General features: G+C 43.3%; 1 protein-coding gene across 1 annotated transcript in view; it reads right to left on the minus strand.

Moving 5' to 3' along the window:
- foxp2 (forkhead box P2) overlaps positions 1-22,500 on the minus strand; it is a 102,507-nt gene that overhangs the window by 70,980 nt on the left and 9,027 nt on the right. Inside the window, exons 2-3 of the mRNA XM_054624283.1 lie at positions 21,868-21,940; positions 21,126-21,191 (exon numbers count right to left, since the gene is read on the minus strand). The gene's annotated coding sequence lies outside the window, so the exon portion shown is untranslated. The remainder of the gene's footprint in view (positions 1-21,125; positions 21,192-21,867; positions 21,941-22,500) is intronic.

A 22,500-nucleotide genomic window follows, 5' to 3' on the forward strand; every position in this document is an offset into this window, starting at 1 on the left:
ACGCCCGAGGACCAATAGTACACAAAAACCAGTGGCTTGATCGGTGGGGTAGGGGGGCTGGTCGCGGGGAGCGGAGAGGAGGGGGCGGAGGGTGGCGAGAGTTGGCAAAGAAATGGTGAGGGGGGTGGAACTCTGTGTGTGTGTGTGTGTGTGTGTGTGTGTGTGTGTGTGTGTGTGTGTGTGTGTGTGTGTGTGTGTGTGTGTGTGTGTGTGTGTGTGTGTGTGTGTGTGTGTGTGTGTGCATAAGGGGGGTTCAGAGGAGGCGTTTTGTAGAGGAATCTGAGAGGGGAGGGAGACCACAAAGGTTCAGAACTGGGGGGGGGGGGACCTCCACATGCCTAATGCTCCCTCACGTTTTCTTGTACAAAATACAAGGACCACGCTTTTTGGGGAGTCTTTTGCCAATATGCTACCACCACTTTCTACACTCTTTTTTTAAACAATCCGCCTGGCCAAACGTAAAAAATGTATTCTCAACAAAGTGAAGAGTCTATGGGTTTTTAATATTGTATCAATAAAAAAAGAAAAAAAGGGAAAGAAATACAAAAGCTGACAAACAATTCACAGCTTTTAAACCCATCGTTTTCTTAAAAGCATGGTTTACCACTTGATAAAAGGCACAACATGTCTGTACAGATGTCTTACATGAGGATTCAGTTATTTGAACAATTTTACTCAAAATGAATTAGTTCAATATCTCTAACTGGGACCACAAAAAAAAAAAAAAAAACACCCGTCCCCGCTGCCTACTAAAGAAGCCGACGAAAAGCTGAAGCGAGCTGAATTAAGCCGGGCTGGGCTCAGATGTGCTGAATGGGATGTATCAACATGTTTCCCCTTCTGTAAACAATGCACAACAGGCAATGAGCTGGAACATTTAGGGCTAATGGTGTTTGCCAATTCTTTTGTCATTCTTTTTTTTATTCCCTCCTCTCTCTCTCTCTCTCTCTTTTTCCTTTCCTCCTCTCTCTCTCTCTCTCTCTCTTGCATGCCACAGATGTTTTTCTTAGTCGCTCCAACAGACAGGAATCTACTGGCAAGAAGAAAGGCTCGGTCTTCCCCAGGAGAGAGGAGTACAAAGCCCCCAGTCTGCACACAGCAGATGCAGAAAGCCAGTCCATCTGCCACCAGCTCGCTCTGCCACATGGGCCTGAGAGATTTAATACAAGAGGGGACTTTTTTTGTTTTGTTTTGTTGTTTTTTTTTTACATCTGCCTACATAAGTTTGTGCCATATTAATACAAGCAAACACACATTTAAAATCTGGCAGAGGTGCAACACCAAAATAAAAATTCATAGCTGCACAGCGACAGACACGCACGTGCACAAAAGCCATACAGGCAGCCACAGCAAGAGGTTATTGAGAGTGCAAGAACTTTTATGCTTTTAAAGAGAGGCACCCCCGGCAACTATGACAGATTTATTTAGGAAAAGACGTAGCCCCCTAACATGGGGTAAAGACCACTTGAACTCGCAGCTCTGAGCGGTGCACTGGCATGATTTAAAAGGCTCTGAGTAGCACATTATCTCCCAGGCTCCGCTGGAGCATATTTCAGCCGTATGATATCGTTATTTAGAGACCAACACAGACCAAAAGATGTAGCATTTTCATTAGTGTCAGCTCTCGGAGCTCTGAGGCAGGGAGGGTAAACACTAAACAATCTCGGCAGAGTGGAAGAGACAGTGGGAGGTGAAGCAAGCGAGAGAGAGATAGAGAGAGAGGGGGGGATGACAAGAGAGCAAAAGCAAGCAAGAGAGAGAGAGAGAGAGAGAGAGAGAGAGAGAGAGAGAGAAAAGCACAGCGACAGAGAGAGGCAAAAGGGGGCTAACATTAAACAACGGCTGTTAATTGCTCTAAGCATCCACATTATGCCAGTAATTTCTCCCATTCCTCTTTCAACGTTAAGGGCTTCAGGCTAGAAAGCTCCTTCAGCCCCTTTAATAAACTAGTCAGAATGCCTCACTGGAAAAGACAAACAAGAGGCCCCTGGCCTCAGAAACACTGGCTTCACTAGGGGAACGCTACGCCTATTTCTACACATCTGTGACAACTGTGTGCCTCCCCTCCCTTCAGGTATTTATTCCCCATGTCTCTTCTTCTAGTGCTGCTTTCTCGCTGCCAAGGTCAACGGAGACGAACAGGCCCACCAGCGTCCTGATGTGGTGGCAGCGGAACGGTGAAGGGAGAAAGAGAGAAGAGAGAGAGAGAGAGAGAGAGAGAAAAGAGAGGGGGGGAGATAGACATGTGTAGTGGGTACAGTGGGGAGGGGATGAGGGTGGCAGCAGCTGGTTACAACCCCTGCAGCAGCAGCAGCAGCAGCAGCAGCAGCAGGGGGAGAAGTGGATCAGCGCAACGCCGCGACAACGATGGCAGCGGACGTTGCTCTCCCGGCACTGCTATCGTTTTCACAGTTTATACACACACACACACACACACACACACACACACACACACACTACCACTAACTATTCATTTTCAATTAAAGCCACCGTGAAGTGCATTGCCCCCTGGGGCATAAGCCAAAGTCAGGCGCCCGTCACAGCGGCTTCCCTCGCCATTTTTCTGCCACCTACACTTCCTCCACAAAGTGCATGCACTGCCATGAGGTCTGTCAGTCAGAGGCAGCCCAGCCTTCAGCCATGTGAATCACTCTTTATTAACCCTTTAACAACCATTAGGCTGAAAAACGTACACGGTAATGACAGAAATGAGTGAAATGCAGAAGAGAAAAAAACGCTTAGTGCGAGTTAAAACAAAAGGATGCACGACCTTTTAGATATACACAAGTCGAATGAGGACAAAGACAAAGAGAAATGTGCAGGGAGACAAAGTCTTTGTGGCGTTTTCTCCAACTGCTGTTTTATTTATTGAAGCCAAACTGCCAAGAGCAGCAATGTGTTCACTTTGCATTGGGAGGTTATCCTTTTGACTTCCCTCCTCCCTCGTCCATTCTTGCATTTAAGAGCCAGTTAGACAAAATAAAGTGATTTTACCGTCTGTTAAAGTGTGCTCGACTGCACCTAACAACTCCCACACAGTGATCACCACTGTTTCCAAAGAGCATATGAGACCACACACACACACACACACACACACACACACACACACACACACACACACACACACACACACACACACACACACACACACACACACACACACACACACACACATCAGCAGCAATTATAAGATTTCACACAAACTTTTCACAATTCCTGAGCCACTTCGTCCTGCCTACAAATAAATAAATAAAAAAGCCAAATAAGGTGTAATTTAGAGGTAGGGCTTTTTTTGTTGTTGTCCAGGGCAATGTTGATCACACGATAGGTTGCTTATGGCCAGAGAGCAGAGACCATTACAGACCAGTGATTATATAAGTGGTTGGAAGGCAACACCATTTTAATATACTGTACTTAAGCACCAGGGTATCCATGGCAACTTGCCTTTGCACCGTGCATTCAGAAAATCCCTAATGAAATGCCTATTAAGTGGCTGATAATGACAGTGTCCAAATATATTTGCATATGTATTTTCACCGCAAAAACTGAGAGCGGTGAATGAAGGTGAAGAGGGGCCTGATTGCTGCAATCACAATAATAAACGATTCGGTTTTTGTTTGTTGTTTGAAAAATAGCAGTCCTTTTAGGAAATATACAATTTCTAAATCAGTGAGTGAGACAAATGTAAGGCTTGATGATTCGGTCGACCAAATAACTATCATTTATACGTGTAGTGCTTTTAACGAAACGTATGCGAGGGGGGGGGAAGAAGTATTGGCGATGGGTGTGAATTGCTTTCCTCTGGGACTCTCCACATGTGACTTCCATTTGCGACTTTGGCCGAGTGCCCAACAGGACATCCCTGAGAGAGTGTTTGCTTGACTCAATATCAACAGCCAGAGTCAGGAGCCGGGGAGGGGGGAGGAGGAGGTAAGGGGGGGGGGGACTCTCCGGCCAAGCCCCGGCCCTCGGGTTCCTATTGAAAATAAATCATGCTGTACATTCACTGGGCCCAGAAATATCAACACGCGCTGCAAGGAGCCACGTATAGCACTCAGCAGCGTTCTGCTGGTGCCTCTCCAAGGCTTAATGATACCTGCACCTCCCCTCCAGCTGCTTCTGCAGACGCCGCCGCCGCCGCCGCTACACACAGACAGCAGGCGGGCGGGAATTAAAGTATACATTACAGCAGAAAAATAAAAAGAGATCGAAATGACAGAAGTCAGACAGTTCAAGCTGACCGGGCCTCTTGAAGCGAAGGAGCTGGTAGACTAGCGACAGACACTCCAGGTTAAATTGGCCCTCCTGTGCCTCCTCTTATTTTCCCACCACCACAGCTGCCTCCATGCCATCCCCCGCTTCCTTATAAAAAAATAAGTTAAAAAAAATGAAAAAAGCTTTTCTTCAAAAGCGCATTTGAATTAAACGAGTTGCTGAAATCAAAGGCTCGGCTGAGCCGGGTAAATTTAAACAAGCAAGCGCGGCTCACAGCAGTTTACCTGTTATACAGCAGACTGGAATTAGATGAAAGAGCAGAGCATGGCAGACAACTTCCCTTTTTTCACAGTAGTAGATATTATCATATAGTGAAGGCGATTGCAGTTTCAATTTAATTCCTTCTCAAGAGAAAAATACATGCTACTGAGTTGTTTGCGTTTTAAAAAAGGTACCGGCCACTGAGACGTCATCGAGATGAAGGAACAGCTAATAAATTTTTTTTTTTTAAAAAAAGAGATACAATGGACGCTTCAGACACTCAAATTAAACTGAAACCCATTTATGACAGTGATCTGTACTGTCTGAGGATCCCACAGCTCCAGCTCTGCCAAAGAGATTATCATTCCCAGAACCGTGACTACACAGTTGAATGGCAGCAAGACAAGCTCCACTGGCAGTCAAAGGACAAGCACAACACCTGTATACGCTAACCAACGTACGCTATCTGAGGCCCAAGGAATCCTGCCGATGCCTTTTGCAAGTAACAATGAAAAATACTTCCATGCGGGATATTTAAAAACTATTCCGACTATGAATGGGATAATGGAGATGCTTTGGGAATCATCTCCAGCAGCTATTGAGGCGTGGAGCGTTCTGCTGGAGTGTGGACTTCAGAGTCCTCTGATTACCTCGGCCTTCTGACTTACTGCTGACACAGTGGCTATCCATTCGTGACTAAAAACACCATTCAACTAGACACCAATAACACCTCGAAACCCCTCTGATCAAATTAATTCAGGAAAAACGGCATTCCAGCGAAGAATAATAAACTCATTATATGGAAATTTCTAACTCTTCTATTCTCCGCACCGTGGCTAATTCAAACCTAATTTTTACTAGCCACTAATTTGAGGGCGAGAGGAATTACATCTGGAGGTAATTCATCGTGTGGAACTGAGCCCAGTGAATACCCCGCCCCCCCCCCCCCCAAAAAAAAAAAAAAAAAAAAAAAGAAGAAAAAATAACAGAGACACACAAGACATAGAGGAACTATTTAGGTGAGTGGGACTTCCGGAGCACTGAAAAGATATTTTTCACTAAAAATGTTTTCATAGTGCTGTCACCAGTAAAAAGGACTGGAGAGGATATACAGTGGGTGCTGCAGGCACAGACACAGACATAGACACTGATAAATAGGAGAGAGGGGAAGATAGATTTTCAGGAAATGCAGGACTTCTGATGGAGTTTGAGCTCTTCCAGACAGCTGGTCCAGGGTTTTGTTAAATAGACAAATATGGGGAGTTTAAGGAAGGGTGGGGGTATAATTTAGACTCTACAGTCGGGTGTTGTGCCCGCTCTAAAGTCTCAAAGTTTATGAGGACCTCTCGCTCTCGAGTGACCAGCTACATCTGGGCTGCCTAAGTGGGCTGCCTAATAAACGGCACACTTTTCCAATGATCTGCCGTTTCAAAGCGCTGAGCAAAGGGTATCCAGCTGTATCACTTTCACTGTATGGATGCAAAAACTTAACAGTTATCCGCGAGAAAGCGTTTGTGCGTCGGAGAAGTCTGGATAGGGACATATTTGAAAGATTTGAAACACTGAGGGAAGTTACACTGATCAAATTGGGAGAATTAAACATAACGTTTTTTGGCTCCCAACAATCAGGCACAGTGGTAAAAAAAAAAATCCCTGCAGGAGGACATTAACATGTGATAAAGAAACCTGCCGTGGTCCCTTCCACATCCGAAACCCCCTGCTCTCCACTTCCATCCACTGCCACCCCACCAACACTAAATGTGTTTTCCAAATGAAAATAAACGGAGTCTGACTGGTTTGAGGCAGTCACACTCTGGAATATGAGATCAAATAAAGGCTACTGTGGAAGCTGAAAGGAGAAATGAAATGGCTTCTGAGGGGAGATGTACCGAGTAATAAAATTACTCCTTTATATCTTCCTAAACAGCGCATGTTCCCCTGGAGTGGGTGAGGGCTTCACTTTGGTCAAAGACAAGTATGCAAGTGGCAATTTTTCCTTCAGGGAAGATTCCCCGATACACTTCTTGAGACTTGGCGCACTGCAATTTTCTTGAAAACGAGAAACTATTTCGGCAACAAGTTAAGCGGAACTTTGGAAGTTTCACTTTGATGATGTGCTGGTACACGCTGTCATTGAAAAGGTATGTTCCATTAAATTGGAACAGCAAGATGATTCATAAGCCTACTGCTTTTCAATGAGTTCAAACTAGGCTGAAATGTTCGGATGAACGGCCGTATTTTCTGCTAAAACATATATTTGACTTGGAGCTGACCATGATGTCACTACTTGAAATTGGTTAGCTATTCCGGTTGTACAAGCACCATTCCATTTGGCATTGGGGGAAATTTATAACAAAAGTATGAATCTAACTACTTAAAACCATGCAATTGATTTGTATTCTTAAAAAGCTGGTCACAATAATATTCAGATGGACTTTTTTGCTGCGGCAGAAGAGCTATATTAGAGGAAATTTGCAATTGGAGAGAATACATTATAATTCATTATACAGTAGCTATTAAACTTTCAGTAAAAAAATGCTTTAGTACAAGGATTGAGCCACTTATCATACCTACTCACTACCTTTAAAAGCTGTCCATGTTCAGTACTCTGAGTGGCAAGAAAGCAATCGCTGATGACTTTGAAAATAGGACTAGATGTACAATTTATCAAAACAGAAAAAGGCTGGCAGGGATTTTAGAGAATCCACCGTTTGTTCAAAATCACAGGAGAAAAAAAAAGACTGCAATTTTACGTGATTAAAAACAACAAAGATTCTGCGACAATATTTTAAAAGTTAGCAACAGAGTGGTTTGGGTCATACTGAAATCTAAATGAGAAAAGTGTTTTCGTTCACAAAATGTATTCACCTGGTGGAATACTCACAGTATGTTGCACGGATCACAACCTTAAATCAAGAAATCTGAGTACCTTTCCAACTCTACGTTTTAAATGCGTTCTCTTAATGAGGTTACTTTAGGAAAACGATGGAACAAATGAAATAAATTACCCTCAGATGCACACGAGTTTCCCCCCGTTTCGGTTTGTTTTATGCAGTCTTGGCATGTAATTAAGCAGTTTACACCAGGTTGATGATGTTTGTGCTGTGACTACGAATTTCATTTCTGTCGTGAGCAAAATGTTGTTTTTTCCCTCGGTGACAACCTGCGAGACTGTTGTTTACAAACATATACAAGTAGAGAGCAGACTCATTAGAGATCTCATAACGCTTGGACCTGAAAATAGTGTGTGGAGCGCGCATCAGTGGCTTAAAATGCTTGTCAAGCTATCATCACGGATGACTTTTAATTTACAATAAGGCACCCAATTATACTCAGAGGCAACATTTTCAAGAGTTTGCGAACTTGGGAAACATCATTAACTTTCTCTCTGCCCCATCGGAGCCTGTTGTCGACTATTCAGGAAGACGGATGGCAAAGGGGATGTTTCTGACAGCTTAAAAGTACCCATCAGCTGCCTGTGAGATATCTCCCTGCACAACCAGCCCCCCCCCCCCCGAAGCTCCCCAAACAAACAGCAGGCTCCGCTTCAAAAACATAGCAGGACTATTAAGTAATCGTCTCTTTTGTTCACCCTCCCTCAGCCCCGGTGACTAACCTCAATCTCTCCCTTCTCCACCTCCTGCCTTCAAGCTGACAACACCAACACTTAATGCTGCCAGGACTGTGGGAGTGCAGTGATGGATGGCTAGGAATGATCTGGAAATACACACAAGCTATCTTATGTATTCAAATGAGTTGTGTTTGTTGGGTTATGATGACAGTACCAGTTTGGTTTTGAAAGTGTGAGGGAGTGAGAGGCAGACGGGCGGCAGAACAAGGGCTCTTTGTTTTTGGGACCGGACAAATCCGAGGTTTCCTTTTGGATATTCAATATCCTGCAAGGTACAAAACAGAGTTACAGTAGTCTAGTGTCTGGGCTTTTTTTTTTTTTTTTTTTTTGGGAGGGGAGGGGTGCCGAGGGTTGCTACGTGTGTCTGTGAATTGTTGCATGCTTCTTAGTCAATTGCTGTGTGGCTTGCGTGAGTCGCTTCCAACAAAGCCTGGGAAATCAATCAATCTGCGAAAGAAATACCTCTTATGCCAGATGTGGCACTTGAAAAAAAAAAAAAAAAAAAAAAAAAAAGAAGAATTCTTTAAAAAACACTTAAAAAGACTTGCTTGTAGTAGGAACTCTAAAGGGTCCAAACAGTATGAAACCATGTTGAAATGAAATATTTATTCCAAATGATTCAAGCTGTCAAAATGCTACCTACTCCACTTTGACTTTCTGCGTGTTGTTTTAGGTGGCTTCTCTTAGGCGTAGCTTGTCGACCCCTGCGAGTGTGTAAACGTCTCACTCTGAAATACATCTCCACTATTTACTTCACGAGTTGCCTAGGAGAATTAAAGACAAATGTTTCATTAGCAGGTGACTTTTTTTTTCTTTCGTTGTTGTTACTTTTACAAGTCTTCAGTAGTTCCGCTCCTTGACACATATACGCACACGCATACGCCGACTATAATTATAAATGCAATGCCTGCTATAGGGAGCTGAACTTTTCACACCTTTCAAAGCCACAAAATTGGACGGTTTTGTGGTTGTGCAGCTGCCGCTCCGCGCTAATGCAAGGCGGTGTCATATGAAAAATATTCCTCTCCCCCCCAAACCACAGGGCTGGTCATTAATGAAACACAGGCCGCACAGTGAGGTCATACAGAGTCTAGATTTCAGCAGCCACACTTAAAAACCGCTCAGAGAGAATAGAGAAACATGAACACAAATCAGATTCCAGCTCCAAGGACAGGGAAAATAAATAAATAGAGAAAGGCACTGGCCCCTCTCACATTTTCCCCCAGCGCTCTGCAAACAACCGTCAAGTGCAGCTCAGAAACAGCTCACAATGAGAGCAGACTAAACAATCTGGTCCCGGCCAAGGAAAATGCTAAGCAACTCTGCACACAGGATGTCTCACCCTAATTGCCAACTATCAAATCTCACAATGGAATCTATCCATTTGGCAAAATCTTCACATCAAACTTGGCAACATACTTTTTGCTTTTAAATGTGTCAACTTTTGTGATGAGAAGACGGGACGTAAAACAAAAAAAAAAAGATGGGGAGGCATCACGGTTGTCGGGAACTTCATTTCTATCCTGGATATGCTGGGGTTTGTTGAGCTTACAGGAAAACTAATATAATGTGTGCTGAGAAGGAAAAAAAAAAAAAAAAAAACTTTGATTAGCTAAAGGTGCTAGGGGTCTTGTAAACGAGTGATTAAAATCCTCAGCATTAAGATAAACACACTAAATAGGTCCCCAAAGACGTGCCCACTCAGGAAGGAAAAGAAAGCGAGGGCAAGCCCAAGTCAGTGGGAGAGACTGACAGACGGTGTACTGGAGGTGGGCATGGGAGCGGAACTGGAGCCTTGGGACTGGTATAAGAAACAGGGTTACCAGGAGGGACCGGGCTTTAAACAGGAAACTAATGGACAGTCTCCACCATCCGCCATGTGGCATTGTATTTTCCAGCCAGTCAAAGCCACGCTCGCAGAGACCCCATGACTTCAAACAGCCAAAATAGCAGCACATTCATGAAACAGAACAGAACTACTGGGAATTAAAGAAGGCAGGGAAAGAAAAAGAAAAAAAAAAGAAAATGCACACACACAAAAAAAAAGGTAGCAGGCCTCGACAGCAGATGGTAAAATTAACATTTCAACAGTTCCTTCCTTTCATGTAGGTCTCGGCAGAACTTTTTTTTCTTTTTTTGAAGAAAAAAAAAAAAGAAAAAAAAGTAAGAGGGGCTTGGGTTTTGGTAAGATACAGTGGTGTGGAAGGCATCTGGAAAAAGGGGAAGAGGAATATTGGCTTATTGCTCCTGATGGTCCACCTCAATGAAAAATTAAATAGGTCTGTTTTGCAGGTTTCCCCTCTCTAGAGTGCCCTAAGCTGTGTTATGGAAACATCATCTTGGTCATTTATATGCCACAGAACACCTGGTGATGAAAGAAAATAAACCATTCCTCTCTTTCTTTCTCCATTTTAAACCCAACACTCTGGCTTTGTGGTCTTTCACTTTGATGTTTTTTATTTTCCCACCATTTTAATGTCCATCCATTTGGCTTATTTTGCAAGAAGTTGGCATCTACAGTCGTGGTAAGTCGTTCACAAAATGCTTGTCAGATTTAATTTTGAAGTCTTGATATAAACTGTGGAGATGTTATCGTGGAGAGAGTGGATGACTCTCTAATAAAGACCCAAACAATGGACAGCCTCTCTCATTTCCAACCCTGTCCAATGGAGCGTCTCAGTAGTACCCATTAATTTGGACACAGTTCTGGCTAAATTACATGTGTTCCACCTCTGTGACATTTTAAATGCAATTAAAAGCTGGTTATGGAAGTGTGCACGGACTTCCCTGTGATGAAGGGAAATCACTGACGTGATTAACATGCAAACGAGCTCATGCTGGCAGACTAGATTGGGGTTTGAAAACCTCAATTACTTTTGTGTGATTATCTATTTACCAGTACACAGATTTCCATTTCTCATCTCCAGCCGAGTTCCCCGCGCACGAGCCTCAATTATACATGGCACACCTTTATTTATGATGTGCACGACGCTGAAATACAAGCTCGAGTTATTTTTCACTGTGATGTATTGTGTCTTTAAAGGCTGCTCATGAGCCAGGGCCACCGGAGCAACACTTCCTAACGCTGAACCATTTGCTTTGTGAGCTCTTAATATGATCTTGACCCCCACCGCCCTACGCACCCCCAATCCATCCATCCAACCTCTATTTAAACTCTGTTTAATCCCCCTCCCTCCCCTTTAGACAGCGTGGAGAGTAATGGACAAAGGGCAACCGTTTTTCCCTTTCAACTGAATTTTATGCTTTAATACTTTTTTCTAAACTCTAAACTGAAACACTAACAAAAATGATAGCACTTTATAATGCATGCATTCATTTGTGTGTATGCAAGTGTGTGTGTGTGTGTGTGTGTGTGTGTGTGTGTGCGTGTGTGTGAGAGGAGGTGAGGAGGGTTGGGGGAGGAGGGACTAATTGCAGGTGAAGATCCGACTATATCAGTTGAGAGGTGTGGGATTTAAGTGAACTGCAGAAACACTCCAGGCTTTATAATTTGTATCATCTTGTTGATGTAATTATTAAAGCATCGCCTGGCAGCACAGGAGCAATGCAATTTAATTAATTTAAGCTGCTGAATAGTGACGGTTAAAATTTACATTAAAATATACATTACATTTTCCTAGCAGGCAAGAAATAAAATACAGAATAAAACCCTCAAACTTTTTTGGGGAAAAAAAAAAAAAAAAGGAAAATATTCCAAAAACACGCAAAGATATTTATGAACAACTGTGCAGTAACTGTGCCAATGTGAACTTTATTTTGAACCATTTTATCTGAAGCATAATGATTATATAAAAATAGTAGAGTGCATGATCTTATTGTTCGTCAGTGATCCAGTGTGTTTCTCGGTGCCCAGGGAAGGTAAGAGAAAAGGAAGACACACGTATCTGTGGCACAGCCAGGCTTTGCACATTGTGCCCAGCATACATAAAACATGCCCTGTTGCTTCAGCTGGAGCAAAAAGGAAAACAGTGCCATCAAGTGAAATTTCTGAGGATTCCTCAAACACCTCTGCAGATCTATCACCTTATCAATCTAAAGAAGAGTGTTCTTCTATAAACTTCCAATTCATAGTATTTATTTATCTTTAATAAGATATTGGATATTGGATATCAATCCAACACGTATGAAAACACACCTTTTGAAAAGTGTCATTCAAATGTAATCTGTACCTCTGCATATATTTTTCAGAAAAAAATATTCTTCAAATCTTTACTGGATGGGAATATTAGACACAGGAGCAACTCCCACTCAAGTAGTGAGATGATAAAACAAGAAATGAATATGATGCTTTGCTGACTTCATGTTAGAGGTACCTCCGGAACAAAGGGAATCATTATTACTATTTGAACTCGGTTGCCAGGACTTGGCTACAACGCTGATATAAGGTTGCCAGAGTGAGTAGGGGGAAAAAAAAAAAAAGCAGTGGATACAGCACACTGAGGGAGTGAAACTGGTGGTGACGGCTAGAATCATGAGTGAGGGAGAATAAAAGAGACCGAGAGGGGTAGAGCTTAGATAATAGCAGATAATGGACAATTAACTCAGGCTAGTAGTGCCGGCTGCAGTGAATAGCAGCTTGTGGTGCAGCAAGTCCCCGATCACCACTCAGCCATATTCACATTGGGAATACAGGCGATATCAAGCTGCAGGCTACTGGGCCTCAGAGGTGTACACGCTGCATTAGCAATCTCCACAATGCCTTCAAACAATGCTTGATACCAACAAAGTGTCCCAAAAGTGCAAACGCAAGCACTCTACCGATGGGAAGTCTGTGGTGCCGTAACCTTGTCTATTGTTTCATGTCCTTTCACCATCAAAAATAAACCCAGGAGCCGCAAATCCATAAAAAAAAAAAGAAAAAAAGAAGTGACATACTGCCATTCCTGGGTGCAGACGTAGACATTAGCATAATTAAACCTATATAAAAGCTAATTGCATAAATAAATGAGTGGATGTCACCATGGTGCATCACACAAACAATGCACGTGTTCATATCAGGGGCCTCGGAAGTGTTTTAACTGCAGCCACCCCCCCTTCAAGCTCCATCTAAATCTATTGATCTGTGAAACACAGGGACCCAAGGGAGGCAATTCACTTAATATCATACATCTAATGATGAGATGAATAACGATTATACCATTTGGTAATTAAACGTCTTACAAACCATTTAACTGTCTGTGCGTCAGAAGGGGGTCGCTGGAGGTCGCAGCGATTGTTTTTCATTTCTTGCTTGGCACGAAAGCCAAGGAGACACGTGCGGGAGGTAAGGCTGGGGGGGGGGGGACGTTGGTGGTAGAAAACAGTGCAAGACACAATGGTGAAAACACACTAATGATTGTTAGCAGCTATGGCACTAATCCCTAATGCTGTCAAGACTTTGAAGGGAAAACAATTTGGAGGGAGTAAAAAGGAATCAGAGGCAAATAAAGCCAGACAAACATCTTAGCTTCCTTCGATTTTTTTTTTTTTTCTTCCTTTCATACATTTAGAAATCTCATTAGCTCGCTTGTGCGTCCTTTCACAATAACAGATAAGTGAGTGAGAAGAATAAGCCCGTATTTATTGGTGAACTGTAAACACATGACAAGGGCGACGTGAAAGAAGAGGGGGTTATGTACAGACACCTTCACTCTTTGCAACGATGTGTCTGATCCACATGCCCTGAGAGCCAATTTACTGTCAACATCCACAACCCTAATCCCTACTTACAGGCAATAATTACCCAACGTTGCCCAGCAGTGTGTTGTTGTATGGACTCCAAAGGCCTGTTCAGGCTTCATGTTTTAACTGTAATGTATACAGTAAGCCAGGAAATTCAGGTGCAAAGGTATTTAAAGGTTTAACGGGTTAGGAAAAATGCACACAAAAAACCTCCGATCAGTTTGTCGAACAAGCCTCGCCCTTCCATCCCATCCTCAGAGGGCTAACAATACCGTCCTTTTGAATCTGGTTCCTCGCACATTCACACAGCATGAACTGACAGAGGGATGTGTGTCGTGCTCCTGGCTCCTTATTGAATGATAGCTGGTAAACATTGTCATTCCAAAAGAGAGACAGGATTAAAGCCTGCTTTGCCCCATTGAGGGGGAACAGTTCGCGAAAAGAGAACCGGAACAATGGCCAAATGGAGGACGGTATCACAAGGGTCCAATGTCTGCCGTGATGAATATGTGGGAGATTATAACCCATTCCATCATTTCCATAATGTAAAAACGCTCTTTTCTTCTTCGCCCGCCGACTATTCACTAAATAAATGAGAAAACTATCACACGCGCAGAAATGTTTGACAAAAGGCGGAAAGGGAGGCAGACTGAGTTTTGAATGACCCCCGTGCCTTTGACAATGCAGGCGCTGTCCGGACACATTCGGAAGCAGCAGAGTGAGTAAGACCTGGTAGAGTATTTATCACTGGGCACAAAGAAAATGTATTACCATGTCACCTATACCACTTTACGGCACAGAATGGAAGCACGGCAAACACAAGGGGGTTTTAAATAATACCAGGGCGGAAATATGAATGCCATGCTCTTCCGATGTGTGGCTTTAGTACCTCGCTAGCACTCCAACCTGAGGGATCATTCAGTGGACCCTGGTTTAAAAACCCACAAAGAGTCCGCCCTTGCATTTAACCAGTATGCTAACTGGCCTAGCTAATGAGCCTTTCCAACAAAAATCATTTGAATTGGACGGACTGACGACGGTTCGAAAGAACTTCTGAAAAGAAAAGCAAAATGACAAGAGTTCAGACTAAAGAGAACGTGAATAAAAGAAGTTGAAATGATTGAGATTGTTGGCTGTGGGTAAGTTAATAACTTTTTTTTAAGACTTTTTGAAAGCTATCTGGTTAAGAACGGCTTCCGGGAGATTCACCAAAGGAATAAATAAATGACCTTTGCATTAAAAAGGTTATACTATATACTGACTTTACGCTAAGGACTGTCAATATAAGCGACCCCTTGACTGCAGGCTCTTGCATCAAACTGTTTTCTTTTCTAGAAAGAGCTCCTCAAAAAACATTAAACTTGTGAAATTCCTGAGCCATAGAAAATATCTCCCGACCCTTTGCTCCCCTCACACCTCAACATAACTGACACCTTTTCAGCCATTCCCATGATGTGTGTGTGTGTGCCTGTTTATGTGAAAGAGAGAAAGCCTCTGTGCAAGGGCTGTGTGTGTGTGTGTGTGTGTGTGTGTGTGTGTGTGTGTGTGTGTGTGTGTGTGTGTGTGTGTGTGTGTGTGTGTGTGTGTGTGTGTGTGTGTGTGTGTGTGTGTGTGTGTGTGTGTGTGTGTGTCATCTGCCCAATCACTGCAGTCTATTCCAGAGATTTCTCCCATGGTAGCCTAGTTTATTTACTTTATCTACAATATAATGCTCCAGTGAACATTAGCAACTTTGAGACACGAGTTTCAATCAGCTGTCTAGCGGCGGTGTGTGCGCGCTCATGCGTGTGCTCAGCCAGGTGCAGAGAAGAGATGAACACCGCCGCCGAAGAGACGCCGCAGCTTTAAAACGAAGGACTGACAAAGAGGTCCCAAAATAATACAAAAATAAAAACGGACAGTGGAGGGGGACAGCAGAAAAGGAGAAAGCAGGGAACAAAGCCAGAAAAAATAAACTGTACTGGACAGCGGGGAGAAAAACTGGTGAAGAAAGGTTGTGGTGGATTTGAAGAAATATAAGACAGAGGCTAAAAAAAAAAAGTGATATTGTGCTGAGAGACAGGGACAAAGAGTGAGGAAGACGGACAAAGGGAATGATAGAAATAGACAAAAACAAAGTGGAAGAGAGAGCATGGGTGAGAGAAAGAAAAAAAAAAAAGACAAGGAAGGGAGACAAGGTGCTCTCCCTGGGTAGTGTGGAGCAGGTCTTGTCCAATAAACACAGGTGAGCAGCTCGACAGGCCAGGACCACCGGGCTGACTGACAGCTGAGAGCTCTCACTGACCGCCAGCTTTATGTTACATGACATGAGGAGTGCAACTCAACTGACAGAGAGAAAACTGCCTGCATCTCTCAAAGAGTGTGGGAGGGAGACGAGTTGGCGAGAAAGCACACACACACACACACACACACACACACACACACACACACACACACACACACACACACACACACACACACACACACACACACACACACGCGTACACAGTGGTTTAAAAGCGACATCCACGCACTGTGTGCCACAACATGAAAATATCCACCTTCTCACACACCCAGACAGGAGGAAAGCCATGCGATTTCCCTTCACAGGTGAGCAGGAGAAGGAAACACCCTGGTGCTTCAGTTACTTAGTGGGAGAGAAAGTGAGGGGCTTGTGTGGGGGTGGGGGGTGGGTGAGGGGTGAGGGTTAGAATGTACGCCGTGTGCCGACTGAATCTTTTCCACATGACGGGCCTCGGGCTGTTTTTGTCAACTGCACTCTTGAGCAGCAAGGAGTCAGGTAGTGTGACCACAAGATTGCCCATGAGGCATTGTGGTGAGAGAGGGAGAAAATGGGGAGAGAGGGGGAGTGAAGGGAGAGAGAGAGAGAGAGAGAGAGAGAGAGAGAGAGAGAGAGACAGGGAGAAGGATCGGGGGGCCGGGGACAGGACCGATGCAGTACGCATGATGAGGTGTAATCACAAACCCCATTCAGAGTGCAGTGGAGTTTGTCAACATACACACATTCACATTCCACTGTCTGTCAGCTCCATGACCCAAATCGAGCATGCTGTATATGTGTGTGTGTGTGTGTGTGTGTGTGTGTGTGTGTGTGTGTGTGTGTGTGTGTGTGTGTGTGTGTGTGTGTGTGTGTGTGTGTTTTATTCCAAACACACACACACACGGATGCTTTCTCCCCATTTGGTCTCAGGTAGTAACAGTTGCACTGTCTGGGCTTGTGGTTTGCGGTAAAGGAAGTCAGATTCCAGGCTCTTGTAGGATATCGCCGCCGCCTGTATCCCTTTTCAGCCCGCGATCAAGTGATCATTACGAACAAAGGACTTGGCTTGTTGCCTCTGGAGTAAAAGCTTTTTCAGTGGCTGTGACCGTGTGGTTTGATTTGAAACTTTTACTTTAAAAAAAAAAAAAAAAAGGAAGTGAAGAGTGAGTTACACTGGAGAAGATTCTCATAAAAAGTAATCTTGAGAATGTTAACACAATACAAATGTGTCAATTTCATAAGAAATATTATCAATGACACACACAATGTATTCTGAGTGGAACCATTTGAATGCTGTTGTCATTCCATTTAAATACGCATGAAACCAAATCTCATTATATACACATACGAATGGAACAGAATAAACAATCTAATTTGTATTCATGCAAACCCTCTTTGTATCTGATTACTTAAACAATGCAAGTCTTATTTCACCACAGGGAGCCCAAATCTCATTGCTACAATTTCTCACGAGGTTGATTTAGTACGTACAGTATGTGACAATATTAACATACCGTTTGTGTGTTGGAGATGTCTCAAATACTAAGAATTCATCATTGATTTGCCTCAAGTTAGTTCTTTGCACTGAAACCTAGGACGCCGTCTCTGAGATTAATAGAACTCATCAGCAGGGTTAAAATATTGTAGATTCAGGTGATGTCATAATGACAATATCGCTATAAAACACTGGACCTTGAAGGGCTAACATAAACTGAGGGGCTGTGTGTGCAGGCTGAAAAATGAGGCTGCGTGACAGTTTGGCGATAACACGCGAGTTCAATCTGTCAGGACAATCAGCGTTTAGACCTCGGGAGAAGAATGTGCGACTGTGTGCGACCGACTCGTTGGACACGATCACCTGCGAGTGAAGCCACTCATAATTCTTCCCACCTGAAATAAGGAGTTCAAACTGATGTCAGGCTGCTCTGATGTCATGCCTGCACCCGGGTTGGGTTTCACAATAATCTCAGGCTCTTGGAGAGATGCCATCGACTCGGGCTTCCGCACCAAAGCTTTCTCCAATTAAGTTGCAGGGAAAAGAACAACACGTGAAACACTAGAGCCATGCTCCTTTATAGAAGTTAAAAAAGGCGGTGCACGCAGTATTTGCAATCAGTCAATTCTAAAGTAACGGTCGTTTCTAATTCGTATACAGAACTATTGAGGGGGCCTTATGTATGGCTCAGAGGAATCGCTGAGGGTAAAATGTATCTTTTTTTCCCCCCCTCAATATAATTTCCCAAAAATCACATATTGTTCTTCAAAAAAAGCATGAAGATTTGGCATTTTTAAATAAACAACTGGATAAAAGATGAGTGAGGGAAAGAGAAAAAGAAGATAGGCAGCCACTTGGATCAATAGATTCATTGAGCCTCTTTATCTTCTCCTTAAGAAATGGCAATACTCATTCTGAGCCTCCTCACCTCCTCACCTCCCCACTTTCTAACTCCATTCTCATGGCAACTGTGCACTCTGGACAAACACTCTCCATGCAATCTCTTCTCTTCACTCCTCGCCGTCTGCCCCGCATCTCCACGTCCTATTCTTGGTTTTTCTATTCCGTCCCTCAGACATTTCTCTTTCACGATCAGACATGTGTGAGATAATTACCCGACACTTGCCAAGAAAATGTATAGTATAGAGAAAGTGTTCATACGGAGTCGGAGGTCTGGACTGAATTCAGCCATGTTATGGTTATATTTTCAATGTGTGATGCGTTTCACATTGGGCCCTCTCACCAGCAAAGAAACCAAAGTAAAAAAAAAAAAAAAGCTGGAAAATATACGTCACAGGTGTGAAAAATACTTCCTCTGTGAGTACAATTCCTGAGTCTGTTTAAAAACAGGACAGCTCTAAATCCCAGGGATCAGCAAAGGGGCAGCACGGCATTGGTCGATCCACTTTTGCTTATTCACTATCAGACCCGAAACCAAACCTCATTAAATCCAAATATGGAACTTCCAAAACTTCCAACCTCTCTCTCCCTCCCTCCCTCTTGCCTGAGTGTGACGACAAAACCTTGGACCATAGAGAGAAGGGCGCATGAAGAACAGCAGCAGATCCTTGGGACCGAGAGCAAAAAGGAAGGAAGAGAGGGAAAGAGGGGAAAGTAAACCTTTGATGAGTAAGACTTTTTTGTTAAGCGAGGGGGCTTAACTTTAAAATATTCTGGGTGGCAGTGAATGGGGGATTGACCAATGGCCCTGATCTCAGCCACACACTGGGGCACTGGGGTTAATGGTGGATAAAGATTAGGAAAAAAAAAAAAGGGTTCCTTTGCCTGATCTCTATCCACCCCCACACAGTTTTCACCTTCTCCACCAATCCCAAATCAGCTAGACAATGGAGGCTGCCAATGGGGAATGATCCTAGTCCCTTTGATTTCTGCCTCTTTCCCCCCTCGACTGCTCGGAGTGCCCTGGGTAAAGATCCGTGGAGGTTCCCCCTGTTTGCCAACTCACAGCGACGGCAGTTAGCAGGCTCAGAGAAACCATTTGAGGATTGGAAGTGGAATGACAAGAGGTCTGTGATCTATGACAAGAAATCAATTTCTAACTGGAAATGTGAGCAGAAGGCTGTTCAGTCCGAACTGCAGCTTCTTAAAAGCAGCCAAAGATATATTTAATTGCTGTAGATTTATATATATGTCCACATTGGAAGTGCTGCTTGCAGTGTTGGGGCTATTACACTTGATGATTAGAAGGACTTTTTTTTTTTTTTTTTTTTTTTTTTTTTTTTTTTAAGGCCAGCAGATATGCAGTAAGAGTTCATCTTTGAAGATTTTACTGAATACTAGACAAATTAAGAACTAATATTTAAATCTCTTTTAGGTGGAAAAGGAAATCTGGACTCTGGTTCACTCTGGAAAGATAGGACTCTTGGGGATGTGGACTTGGTTCTACGGCCCAGCCACCCAGTACCTTCGCCCCATCCCATACACTTTAATCATATCTGTACCTCAAAGGCTTTTTTTCCACGATGGTGTATAGATTTCCTCCCTTAGGTCAGGAGTAGAATATCTAAATAAACCTACGGCCTCGAAGCAAACAGACAGAAATTTCCGGGGAACACGCCAAACTTTACTTATTTATACTAAGTCCCTGTAAATTTCACCGATCTTTGGAAGAAAATATGCAGCTGAATTAAAACAATTCATATAGTCATGACTGACTATTGAGTGACAGCACATGGAGCATAACTGGAGAAAATCATTCTACTCAAACATTCACACACACACACACACACACACACACACACACACACACACACACACACACACACACACACACACACACACACACACACACACACACACACACACACACACAAAACTTTATATACTGCCAAACCAACACAATTAAAAGTGTTATTGTGTCTCTTCTCACCATCACTACATGGAAGTGTTTGGAAATGTGTGTGTGTGTGTGTGTGTGTGTGTGTGTGTGTGTGTGTGTGTGTGTGTGTGTGTGTGTGTGTGTGTGTGTGTGTGTGTGTGTGTGTGTGTGCGCACTCGTGCGGCATCGATGCACAAGTGTGTATGAGAGACCTAATCAATAGAATTGCCACATTAGTCATGATGGGGATATAATTGGCGATTCCCATTACGTGAACTGAGATTCCTCGCACTCATTTGATGCCTGACCTGGTGACAAACACCACCTTGTATCATTAGCGCGGAAAAGGGAGTTATCTTTGAAGATGTCAGAGTTTTGCAAAAAACTGCAAAAGATGCAGGATCATTGAAAGAGTCGGAATATATTTGAGAGAAAATCCGTACGAATATCTGTCTTGTTATCTGAAATAAGTTACTACCAGAAATGTATATGTACTTTTTAAATGGTGGCATTTCAGTAAACGGTTCTGAATAAAGTCAGGTCCATGTACTAAAAAGGTGTATTTTTCTCATACATGGCTGTGCTGTTTTGTCATTTCAGCACCCAGGATTGTGATGCTCTGAAGACAAACCTCACCAACAGTTATGACTGATGTGGCTCTTTACAGTGGACACACCTATATGGGGGGGGAAAAAAACACAACACCAGGCATGCAAAGACAAAGAAAACTGCTTTCACTTACCACTTTGGACTTTACAGTGTGGGGCGTCTGCTTTTTTCTACGGGCACAGAGTGTGCATATTTCATCCTAAAAGAAAAAAAACAAATAGATATTTAGACTGAAAATATGAGCCTACTGAACAAAGCTGCATCTCTGCCTTCTAGGTTCTGTAAAGCCAGTGTAGAGTAATACCCATCAGGACCCTGTTCACTTCATTCGGTTCTGTTCGGCTACAAATCTCAATCAAGACGTCAACAAAGTAAATCCGAGCATCGCCCACATTTGCCGGCCGTAATGCATATCATAACTTCTAAGCTAGAGTAGATTGAAAATCCTTGGGGTGTGAAAACCAAACAGGCACAACTGAAAGGTTGCCCAGTGGAGGGGGGAATTCTATCAAGGTGGACAAGATGAAGATTTGTAACATTTGAGCGGGGAATGGGGCCCCTCCTGACCTCTACTAGCCAACGAGATCACCCAAACACAGTAGGGCTAACAATACTGTAAAAACCACATCTAAAGACCCGGTTGGGGACTTGATGAAAAAAAAAAAAAAAAGATAAATTAGTTTATCATTTTATTCAAACAAAAGAAAGACATGCCTCAAAAGAGTAATACTTGGAAAGAAGAATGATCTTGAGCATTCACAACTCATTTTGAACACTGATCCTTGAAAAGACACCGTTAATGCTTGTCTAATCTCTGTCAAGGCTAAGGATTCTTTGACAAATGGACATAAAAGGGTCCGTGTTCAGATACTCACCCTAAGGGAGAGAACTTGCTGTGGTTGTCCGTCACAGGAGCAGAAGAAGAAGAAGTCCAGCGATGTCAGCTATCTGAGGTAAGACAAAAACAGAAAGTATACCATTAGTCCAACGCTATTCATGAGAGACTGATTTTTTTTTCTTTTTTCTTTTTTTTTTTAATGTTTCCTAGGTACGTTCAGTGCTGCTGTGGACATGTGTGGGCTAGATTGTGCCTTGCATAACTATTGTCTGTATGGCTTGTAGGAGAAAGCAATACACTTTGGAACAACAAAGTGCACCTGGATTTCGCTGTGAAGCATGAGAGCTCTTGTGTGTGTGTGTGTGTGTGTGTGTGTGTGTGTGTGTGTGTGTGTGTGTGTGTGTGTGTGTGTGTGTGTGTGTGTGTGTGTGTGTGTGTGTGCCTGTATGTGTGAGTGCATGCACAAACAGGCAGCACACAGTACAGTTAAAGCTATGGACCCCCCCCCAACCCCATTACACACAAACACACACCTCAAGTTAAAAGGTGGAGTGCCTGGAAGGCTCAAGCTCTCAACGCCAAGTAAATCACACTATTAAACTGACACGATTGATTTCTCATGTACTGTGGGTCCTTTCAGCTGTCTAGATCTAAGTACACATGCTATGGC

Source organism: Anoplopoma fimbria, chromosome 23 (assembly GCF_027596085.1).
Source record: "Anoplopoma fimbria isolate UVic2021 breed Golden Eagle Sablefish chromosome 23, Afim_UVic_2022, whole genome shotgun sequence".
Taxonomy (NCBI): Eukaryota; Metazoa; Chordata; class Actinopteri; order Perciformes; family Anoplopomatidae; genus Anoplopoma; species Anoplopoma fimbria.